This window comes from Hyperolius riggenbachi, chromosome 6 (assembly GCF_040937935.1).
Source record: "Hyperolius riggenbachi isolate aHypRig1 chromosome 6, aHypRig1.pri, whole genome shotgun sequence".
NCBI lineage: Eukaryota > Metazoa > Chordata > Amphibia > Anura > Hyperoliidae > Hyperolius > Hyperolius riggenbachi.
The window spans coordinates 76,317,586-76,329,684 of NC_090651.1; the positions used below are offsets into that span (position 1 = coordinate 76,317,586).

The window sequence follows — 12,099 nt, forward strand, 5'->3', positions numbered from 1 at the left end:
ACATCTATAAGTATCTCTCCTGTATATCAGTATAATGTAAAGTGTCTCTCACTGGTTGTTTGCTACTGTAGCTATGCCCTTTCTATGCATAAGTTACTGCTTTGTATCTCTTTGTACTTTTATAGGATTCTTGTCTGACAGATATCAGCCTTTTAGCTTTTATTTACTTTTAGGAAACCAGACTGAATTAACAAGTGCTTGGACAATCTCTTTTGTAGATAACAATTTTTTTTTAACTCTTGCTGTACTGTACATAAAGGGACTTCAGATTATTCCCCAGTAGGGCTAGTACTATATGTACATATGTTTATCACATCATGACCCATATGCAGTTAACTTTTTCACCTTCCCATAAAATACCTGTTAAACCACCAGCAAGCAAGAAAAGACTCAAAATAAATGTGATAGTACTTTATCACCAACTTTTGGGTACTTTTACAATTGTATAATGATGAAAAGTTATTTCTTAGACAAAAAAAAAATATCTCATTGGCGATAACTCAGGCGAAAAATTTAATTGCCTATAGGCCCATGTCATTTCAGGTATCCTTTAAAGACGTTATACTTTTTTTATACCTTAAAACCTTGGTCAAGAAAGAGAAGAGCCGGCAATCTTTCCTGATAGGCCAATAGTGGCTGTGGTTTTAATGTATACTTTCCCTTCGTGTTAGTGCAGGTATGTCAAACCGGTCCTACGAGGGCCGAGATCCTCACACATTTTTGATACAGCTCAAATGAATTGATGGTTCTGAATCAGGAAAGGCGTGGTCCATCAGGTAGAACACATTCCTTTCTTTCTCAGTCCATCCTAAACACTGGCATGAATCTGGCCCTCCAGGCCTGGAGTTCGACACATGTGTGTTAGTGCAATACCTTATATGCGATTTTATGCAACAGGATCCAGTGTGCATGGACCCTCAATGGGAGGAGTTGTTCTAATTTATCTTATGTGGTTTTATTAAAGTGTACCACCGTGTGCAATTAAGTATAGTCTGAGTGTGGTTTTTGTACCTTGGTGGTGGCCACATCACTCTGTTTTGTGAGCACTGGGTGCAGGCACCACAAAGGAGAGGTTTACACAGCTGAAGCACCGAGGCATATACATATTCTAGATTGTTGAAATATTTGATCTGTATATAAAAACATATAAAGCTTGTTTGAAAAAAAAAAACAGCTTCAAGGAAAATAATGTTATCTTTAAATACAATGTCTGAACTCTGCATATGACCAGCTATGTATCACTGTGAATGTAGTAGGTGGTGTGAAAAAAAAATGTCCATAAAATCTCACTCCATGATACACACAGTTTTCAATGGCCAAAAAAAATAAATATTTGTTCCTTAACTTTTTAAAATGTATGCTTAACCGTAACCTCCAACCCTAGTGCCCTGTAAAATCAATATTCTGCACCCGGGATATCAGCCATATAATAGCCAGTGTTTGACTATACATTTACCAAGCATGGGCACACAATTTACACTGCTTGCAGGCATCTAAATTCTTCGTCCATTCTGTCAGTAGCGTGATTTTGTGATAAAGGAGATAACTGGACAAATGCAATTTTTTTTTTTGGGGGGGGGGGAGGGGGAGTTAAAACAGCTGAGTTTGAATACGAGCCACAGCACTATCTGCACGGAGTATGTACTAGTATGTTCCCCCGGTGTCTGAGTGGGTTTTCTCCGGGCACTCCGGTTCCTCCCACATTCTAAAAACATACAGAAAAGTTAATTGGCTTCATTCTAAATTGTCCCTAGACTACGATGGAGGTATGATTATGATAGGGATGAGATTGTGAGCTCCTCTGAGGGACAGTTAGTGACATGACTATGTACTCAATGTTTTGTGGAAGATGTTGGCGCTATATAAATACTAAATAGTAATAATAATAGCTAAGTCAGAGTACCTCCAAACCAATAGGCTTTGTGCGGTGTTCCTGGGGGTCAGTGTACCTACCAAAAGAACTCCAGGGAATGGTAACAGCAATGGGAATGGCAGTGTCATGGGCTCTCAAGGTTTGTTACTGTGTGTGGGGAGCAAATGTTAGGCCATCTGGACTGATCACAGTGTACAAATTACTGAAAAATTTAGTAGTGGCCATGAGGGGCGTCAGAACACTCAGTGTATTACAGTTTCTTTTGCATTAGGCTGCAAAGCTGACCGGTGCCCAGGAGGACCATGGAAGAAAATGGCTTATAAATTAGGTTTGGCCTCCAATTCCCCAGATCTTATTCTGATTGAGCATCTGTGGGATGTCCTATAAAAACAAGTCAGATAAATAAAGACACCGAACCTTGTAATTACAGTGAAAAAGAAAAAAACATCTAATATAGGTTTTATCCTGATCTAGACATACAGTATTAATCAAAAATAATCTTACTGCAATCGTTATTTAATTACCCTTTTAGAAACCCTTGCTCTGATATGACCAAGATTATGAGTTGAAGCTCTTGCAACCTAAAAGTGGACAGTTTAAAAGAAAACAAAAATCTGCCAGACTTGCAGCCCAGAGATGCCTTTATTAGAGATGGTTATTAAGAACCAATGCCTTTATTAGAGATGGTGATGAGATGCAAATAATTCTGGCTTGTCTACAAATTTTGATGCAAACTATATGCAGTTAGGAAATCGACTAATCAAATGCACTTCGCATCTCGTGAAACTGTGCCGCTTATCCCTAGTGACCCCTACAGTAGAGATGGCCCATACCTCCGATTTTCGGTTCGCTTACCACGAACGCGAACTTTCAGTGCGGGATCAGCCACTGATCCACCTGTTTGTTAAGAGCAGCCAGGAGAGCTGCTCCAGTGTGACTCTCCACTTTGAGGCAAGACATGTCTAAGATGGCGTGACACCGTCATACCTGGCATGCAGCACAGGCCCTGGGGAGCTGGGGCTATGTAGCTGGAGAGGAGATCGCAGCACCAGTAGAGTTGAACTGCTACTCAGCCAAGGAGGAGGACGACAGCGAAGAGGATGTAGCAGGAGGAGAGGAGGTGGCAGCAAGCCTTCCTGCAAACCGTGGAGGGGTCACTAGGTCCGCTGCACAGCCACGTACTCCCTGCTTGCCAGCGGTCACCAGGTTGACCCAATGGGCTGTGTAAGTAATGTACCTGCCCTGACCGTGCTTGGCAGACCAGGCATCCGTGGTCAGATGGACCCTTGACCCAACGCTGTGTGCCAGAGATTACACCACTTGCCTCTCAACTTCACGGTGCAGTTTGGGTATCGCCTTTTTAGAGAAATAATTGTGGCCTGGTATCTTCCACTGCAGTGTCCCAATGGCCACAAATTTACGGAAGGCCTCAGAGTCCACGAGCTGGTATAGTAGCAGCTGGCGAGCTAACAGTTCAGCCAAGCCAGCTGTCATACGCCAGGCAAGGGGGTGACTGGCAGACATTGGCTTCTTCCGCTCAAAGATTTCCCTCACAGACACCTGACTGCTACTGTGAGCAGAAGAGCAGGAACCATTCAAGGTGAGAGGCGGAATGGAGGAGGGTGGCTGTGAAGGTGCAAGGGAGAAAGCGGCTGAAGATGCTGCACCTGAAGGAGGAAGAGGAGAAGGAGGGTGGCTTTTCTTTTGTATGTCAGTATTAAATATCACACTGCGTGCGCTCACGTAGGTAGGTGGGTGCACTGCCACTGAAGTAGGTATATGCAGTGATGGGTATTACAATGTGCACCTGTCACACACAGACAGGTACCGGACAGGCACAGTGACCTACCTGTTGTTCACCTTGGGTGCAAGGTGAACAACAGGTAGGTATATGCAGTGATGGTTATTACAATGTGCACCTGTCACACACACAGGTAGTCACTGAATGTGCTGGGCCTGGCAGGGGCACACACAGTAGGAATTACCAAGGCTGTCTATGCAACACAAGTGTCTGTGGGACACACACACACACACAAAAAATAGATCACAAGATCAAGATTAGCTCTCAAAAGAGCTGTTGAGGGGGGCTTTTTTTTAGCAATAAGAATCAGCAAGAAGCAAGCTAAGAAGCCTACAAGAGCCTAAGCTTTCCCTATAGGTCTCTGCACACCAGCTCTCCCTTCTCTAATTACTGCAGACACACGAGTGAGTCCAATGCCTGATGCTGCCTGTCTTTTAGAAGGAGGGGTGGGGCTCCAGGAGGGAGTGTAGCCTGATTGGCTACAATGTGCCTGCTGACTGTAATGTAGAGGGTCAAAGTTGACCCTAATGATGCACTATGGGGGCGAATCGAACTTCGGAAAAGTTTGCGGTTCTCCACGAACGCGAACCACGGAAGTTCGCTGGGAACCGTTCGCCAGTGAACCGTTCGGGCCATATCTACCTTACAGCCCATGGAGCTCACCTTACAAGGGTCATAAAACAAGTGTGACCATCATAACAAGTGTAGCTACAAAAACACCTGATCTGAAGGATGACTGTATAGAAGAGAGGGAACGTTACGGGTTAGGAGGCCCCACAGCTCTTGGCCCCCATGCGGACACAGGGGCTGCACCCCCTATTGTTACATGCCTGGGGAGAAACACATGAGAAGTCCTGAATGTGGAAGTGAGGGGAGGTGATAAAAATGAGGATAAAAGGGTTATATGTGGGGAGCAAAGGTTGTAATGGGATAGTGTCTGGATATCAACGAAGGAATATATAGAAAGGACAACTTATTGAGAGCTTTGTAGAGAAGGTTAGGAGTTTGGATTGGGCAAGCTGCAAAGTTCAGTATAGATGAGAAAGGTGCCAGCCTGTTTTTTGGTGGGTCAGTAGTCAAGATAGGATATGAGTAGGGCGTGCACAAGCATTTTAGCATTTTGTGTTAACCACTTCCTGTAAAATGGTCATTTATAGACTATTTGTGCACCTTTAGTGCAAATTAACCGATCAGTTTATCCATCAGAGGATACTATTATTACCACACATGTAGAGTCCCCGGTTTGTTCTGACAAGCTTATTTTTTCACTGGTGGGATTACAGCACAGTCTCCGATGTATAAGAAATGGCCTAGTCTCACAGTAGGCCTGAGCACGGTAGTGACACCATACAGGATAGGAAAATGTATCCAAGCTATCTATTGCACCAGACTTATCTTTAATATATTGTTCACAGTAACCTAATACATGTGTCATGTCACCTAGGTCAAGCTGATCCATAGTGATGTCAGAGCAGAAAAGTTTAACATCTATCTCGCTTCAAGTAGAACATGGAGTGAAGGAGATGCTGCCACCTAACAAGAACTGCTGCTGCTAGATAAGGACATCTGGCCCATCTTATTCACACATATTATTTATTAACCACTCAGTACCAGGAAAGATGTTTCTACTTATCGCAATACAGTGATATTGGCTGAAAAAAAAACCCATTTGTATACAGTTAAACATTGTAGCTCCCTACCACTCAGAAATTGTATTAATAGGGTTCCTCCTTTCCCCATTCTACTAGTGTGGTAAGAGTAGAATTAGATGCTTAAACAGTTAAATACCATAACAGTGGTGATGATCACATTGCTGCTGCTCCTCATAAAACCTCCCCTCAAACAATGCTGCTTTCTGAGAGGAGTGACATAACTAAGATGCCACTCATTGCCCCTCCCAATCCTCTCCCATTGGGTGAAATTAAGGGAGTAGGGGTTCCATCTGCAGAGGGTGGTTACTTTTGACAGGTGCCTGGAATCTGTGTATGGAAACACGCCAGTCCTTGTGGGACTTAAGAGAGCAGTGGCAGTCACATGACTCTCTTTGTCCAGAGGGACGTAGACGTGTTTGCACTGGGGCAATACGTATGAAACGCATGGTGGTACGCAACAATCTTTAGGCGTTATACGTAAGAACGTACGCATGGACTAGGAACTCACGCAAGAATAGGATTGCCCGGAGGTGACGGAGAAGAGCCGCCGCTGAGGTTTAATGCGCTCTTAAGTATGGGGCGTGTATACGGTGACGTGTAGGGCTTTATAAGCTTGGTGTGGGAGATGACATTTAGCCCCTGATGAGTCATTGTATGACGAAACCGGTAGGGCAGAGCCAAGGCCTACACACCAAGCGGGATATACGGAGAGGGGATGCAGGACACTGCTATCTTCCTGATCCAGAGATGGTGATATTTAAGCTGTTTATTTGTGATTTCATGTACGGGCATTACTGCTTTTAAGGTTTTATTAAAAATAATCCGGTTTTACACATGATCCTTCTCGTTTGATCCCTAGATTATGTCCAAAGCCTATAACCCATTGTGACTGCAAACATTGGGCATTTAACAGTGCGGTGAACTTGATGTGAAACCTGCTGTATTTCTGCTGCTGGTGAGCAGGGATAACTAGGGGGGGGAGTGCCTGATTTAGGTGGTGTTGGGCATCTAACCCTGGTCTATACATGTACACTGCTCCCAGAGTGTGGCTGTCACTAAAAGGGTGCTAATCTATTTGATTGTCGAAACAAATTACATTATATATATTCTTTGTTCATTAAGGTGCAAAGTCAGTTTGGCCCTTGGAATCTGGATGTGAGGATCAAGGGATTGAGCGCAATGGGCGGATCGCTCAAACTCACCCTTATCAAGCGAACGACAGCCTGTACACATGCCGGATTTAGCGGGCGAACGACGGGACGTTCAAACGACCCGTCGTTCGCGGAAAGCCGACGTGTGTATGGGCCTTATAGGGAATATTGGAATATATGGACGTGGTTGTCTAAATAGTGCGCACCACCTGGAATTTGAATCATTGGATTGTGTAATCATTTTTTGACCTAAAAGGTTGTGAAGCGCAACCTGAGGTTACTGGTATTAGTCACATGACCACCACTGTTTCATGGAAAATGAAGCTATTACCTTTAAAAAACCTTTTTACACTTACCACACTAATGGGAGGGTGAGGGAGGTGCCCAACATTCCTGGCTGGAAAGGAGGCTTTGAATATTTGCAGAACTCCAGCTCCTCATGGTGTGGGTCACTACAATGTCTGTCCTTACCACAAATGGAAATCTGAAATTCTAAGGACAAATGTTTCACCAAGTTTATTTATGATTGTAAATAATTCTTTAGATATTTTTATAGAAAGACATCCCCCTGACACAGTGGACTGTATGTAGTAAGGTTGGAGGCCACGGGAGAATGCAACTTTATTGCTTTATTTAAGTGCTCACTGCCAATTCACCAACATTTAGGCAACCCTTACCATGACCACCTGATATGGTGCAAGCAGGAGTTCTAAAATACTGAAACTTTAATAAATATATCAGGCCAGGTTTTCAGGATGACTTATGTTCTCTAATGGTTTCCAGCCTAGATAACCTTAAGAAACCAGGTGCAGTATCTAAATATCTTCAGGAACTGATGTGCTGCAGAGCCTCCGCTGTAGATTGAGATATCAGCAGAATGAAGTCCCCCTTTATACACTAGGGCTGCATGGATGATATTCAGTTGCTCAGTCACACGACTAACTTGGTTATCTAGGTTGAAAAATAGACATATCCATTAAGTTCAACCTCTTGAACCTCTCAGTACCCTAATCTAGAGGAAGGAAATGCCACAAGTGTAAAAGTTTATCCCTCCCTTCTTCTGCAAAACTTCAAAATGAAAGGAGAATTCTGGTAAAGCCTTGCCTATAATAGGGGAATGCAGAGGGGATACAGCAGTTGGGCCCCTGAAGCAGAGGGTCCACCTTGCCCCATTTCAATTGTGTAATTATTGCTTTCAATAAGAAAACTGTATCCAGGCACTGCCCAATGACAAAGCTTTATTGCAATACTCCATCCACAGGCAGTACGTGCAATAGCAGTGCATTCTGAAATGTGAGGAACACCTGGAGGGAGAAGGATGCAAGGGTATTATTATGAATTTATAAAGTGCTAACATATTCTGTGACGCTGTACAAAGTAAGAAAAACAAATATGGGGCACATAATGATACAGACAATGATATACCGTATATACTCAATTACAAGTCGACCTCATGTATAAGTCGACTCCAAAATTCAACCCTCTTAAGCTGGAATTTTTATTGACTCAAGTATAAGTCTACCCCACAAAGTTAATGGCTACACTTGGGGCTCAAGAGGGGTTAATGACTGCACTGCATACAGTATTGCAGCCATTAACCCCTCCTGTCCCTTAAGTGCAGCCAATACCTCCTCCAGACCCCCAAGTGATGCAATTATTCACTTCCCTTCTTGCAGCCCAGTATTTCCCCCTGCCCCTTTCCTTGTTAATTACTGTGGCCAGGACTTTCAGAACTGTGCTTTCTTGGCATTTCCTTTCCTCATCATCATCACTTACCACAGGGTAAATTGCTGCACATGGGAATGTCACTATTAGTACTCACATTACTCAGTGTGCTCAATGTTGCCCGTGACTCGTGTATAAGTCGACCCCTATACTTTTATGAAGTGAATCAGGCCTAAATTTCTAGACTTATACTTGAGTATATACAGTACATCAAATATAGACACTGGTATAAAATGCAGAATTGATGGTAACTACAGTGACAAATGTAACATTCACAATCAATGCTCAACTGAATATTTCAGTCAAATGTCAATCACTAGTGCCCCAGTTTTTAATAAACTCTCTCAATAGACTAATTTTTTTATTAATTCAAATGTCTAATAATGTATAATAATAATACCAGTATTTGTATAGCGCTTTTCTCCTGTCGGATTCAAAGCGCTTGCGAGGCAGCCATTAGAGCGCACTCAGTAGGCAGTATTAGTGTTGGGGAGTCTCGCCCAAGTAACTCCTTACCTAAATGTTTGCTGGCTTACTGAATAGGAAGATTTAAACACAGGTCTCCTTTGTCAGAGTGCATTGGGCGGCACACATCGCTGATGCCGGTTTTTGGAGTGAAACCAGCCTCATGGATAAGGATCCATGAGGCTGGTTTCACACCAAAAACCGGCATCAGCGATGTTTGCCGACCAATGCACCGCACCGTCAAAAACAGGCCTTCAGGGAACACCGCGCTATTGCACGGTGTTCCATGTCTGGACACTGGCCAAGCAGGAAGTGACGCGCTTGCCGTCACTTACTGCTTCGCAGGGCCGGATTTACCATAAGGCACTGTAGGCATGTGCCTACAGGTGCCTGATGATGGAAAGAAGGCTCACTCCCCTCCACGGGCTCCTCTCTTCCTACTCTATGCAGAGTCCTGAGTGTAAATGAGAGGTTACTCATCCTGTTCTCAGCATTCCACTGACGAGATTTCCCTCCAGTCAGGGGCATCTCTAGCTACTTAATACTGAGGTTCTTTTAGCTACCTAATACTAGGGAGCACTTCAAGTTAATTAATATTGAGGGTACTTCTGGCTACTTAATACTAAGGGGCACCTGTAGCTACTTATGATGGGCAAGGGAAGTAAGGGAGAAGTGACAGCTGGACCAACCACCACACTTGCGGTGCAGTTTGGTGGGGTTTTGTAGGTTCATGAAGGGCGAAGTCCAAGGTGCCAGGACATCTGTGCCTATAGGCTCCTGTGAGGTAAATCCGGGCCTGCTGCTTCTAGTATGCGGAAGTGTTTCCCATCACAAAGCTATGTCCATTTATACTGTATTTCTGTGTTACAGTTTCTCTCTAAAAGGATGACTTTATACTATTTAAACAGACTGCGGAGGCTGCAACAGCCACACCAGAGAACCGCAGGCTCAAGGGGAACAATGCATTGAGGCACAAACTAAGGGGGACGTTCAGTGAAGCTATGATCATTGCAAGCGTCCAATCACAGGGGATTCAGAGACAGGGATTTCTCTGTGAGCTCTCAGAGTGTATTATGGGGGATTACACCTGCTGAGCAGCAAACAATTCCTAATAAAAAGGGAGCTATGGCATTATTTCAGGGTGTGTCCTATATGTAGAAGGTTTTTGTTATTTTGTTTATTGCCTCTCATTAATGTATCTAGGAGAGCGGAGGGGATATAGGTCACAATAATGTCTCTTCCTGTAGGAACATGTCGGGATCAGTAGAGATCTCAGCTCACTACAGCCGACTCATCCAACCTGCTTGCTAGCTTTATAAAAGCGTCTTGCGATGACACACTCAGACTTTCTGTATCCTCATCCGGAGCCTGCATGTCCAGCTAACCGATATTAAAGTTTATTTTCATTCAGGGCTAGTTCACAGTGCATCAGTTGCATTGTAGAATAGCCTGTTCCCTTTTGAAAAGGCGCCCAAACCTTGGCTCTTAACACAGTGAAGCACTTGATTTGGCCTGAGGAAGTGGGCAGGGACCCACAATACGCGTTGCCAGTGCTATTAAAGTTCATTTTTATATGAATTTATCTCCATCTATCATTTGTGACGTACTGCACCATTTGGGCTCCTGGTGTCTCTGTGTTTTTTCATTCCAGGGTGACTGTTCACCCTCTACTTTGTCAACTGAAGCGAAAGGGATATGGTGGCTGCCATATTTATTTCCTTTTTAAAGTCATTGGGAACTGGTTAAAAAAAAATGAAACAGATACTTACCGGAGAGGGAAGAGCCAGCGCTTAACGGAGGGGACCGGGAGAGGAGTGGGAAGACTCTATCTGACCCAGAGCCTTCCTTCTCCTTAGGTAAGTATCTGCTTCTTTTTTTTTTGCGATTCCCAATTACTTTAAAGGTGGCCACTAACGATACAATTTCTAGCGAAAAATCTTTTGAGCGATCAGAAATTCGGAAGTGAAATCGTTCACTACACCATCAATGAACCAATCTTTGCTTCCTATCAATCACAACCAACAAGAAAATAAAAATTTTGGTTCGACGAAAATCCAATCGGACGACTGATTTTATAATCGTCTGTAATTGATTGTGCCCATCAATGGAGATTATTTACAACCAATCCGATCAGAATTTCTGATCGCTCAAACAATTTTTTGCTAGAAATTGGACCGTTAGTGGCCACCTTAAAAGCAATACTAGTTGCCTGGCTATCCTGCTGATCGCCTCTAATGCTAGGTACACAAGATACAATTTTCTGTTAAATTTACCGGCCAGATTGATTTTTTCAACATGTCCGATCTTTTGATCGGTTTCTGTTCACTTCTATGGAAATCGATCAGAAATTGTCCGGGTTCAGGCTCCCAGCTGCCGGCCATGAGCACCATTTGGGTGCAATCAAAAAGCAGCCAAACGGCAACATTTGTAATCCCACGTGTGTCATCGCTTAACATGCAGTAGTGTTACCTGGCAGCAGAAAACAGCAACATGTCACTTTTTGAGTACAGCCACAGTGTGTATACCTACCAACGTTTTAAAATTAAAAAGGACACTTCTAAGACATGCCCCTGCCACATCACTAATCATGCCTCTAGCACACCCCTAGTTACACATACTGTAAAGAACTCATAAGCAAAGTATGTCATTTTATAATTCAAACCATAATGGTCATTTCTATTAGCATAGTTTTTTTTTCAAATTTACATTTGAAAATAAGAAGTAAATCAATTAAAAAGATGGGAAAAAGTTTATAAACACTTATTTTCAGTAGGAAAATATTTATAAAGATTTCTATATCAATCCTGACAGAGGCACAAAAGAAGAAGAAAGAGAGACAGAGAGATTTGCTTCCCAAAGAGGGACAGCTGGAAGCTCTGGATGTAACATCCTAGGTGGCTGCCTTCACTGTTGGTAAGGAGAGTAGCAGGTGCCCGGCCGGGGCAGCTGACGGAAGATAAGTTTACCATCTTCACTCTTCAGCCTCCCATGTGAAAGAGGCCTAGACAACCTGAGAGAATTGTGGGAGGGGAAGTGAATAAAAATGTGAAGGACAACCTTCTCACTCTTGACTGAGGTACTGTAATAGTGAAAACCACCTGACAGATGTGAGAACTCTTCTTCACTCAATCAAATGCTAACCAAGAAGACTTGGCTGGGTCTAGGCTCTAAAGCAAACCTGTAACTTAAGGAAAAAAAATAGATACTTACCTACAGTAATAAGAGGGAAGCCTCTGACCACTCCCATGTCCTCCTTGACCTCACTTCCACTGGTCAGGACCCTCTTCCACAGCTCCACTCCCCTTCTTGTAGGAGCGCGGCTGTACTGCATGTGCATGAGAATGGCCATGCCTGTACTGTAGTGCAAAGCTACAGCACAGGCGTGGCTATAGTCACGCATTAGCATTACAAGCTCTTGTGGGCTCGTAGATG

General features: G+C 43.5%; 1 long non-coding RNA gene across 1 annotated transcript in view; it reads left to right on the top strand.

The window, feature by feature from the left end:
• The window catches only part of LOC137520941 (uncharacterized), a 281,855-nt gene that overhangs the window by 131,783 nt on the left and 137,973 nt on the right, over positions 1-12,099 (top strand). The window lies entirely within an intron of this gene.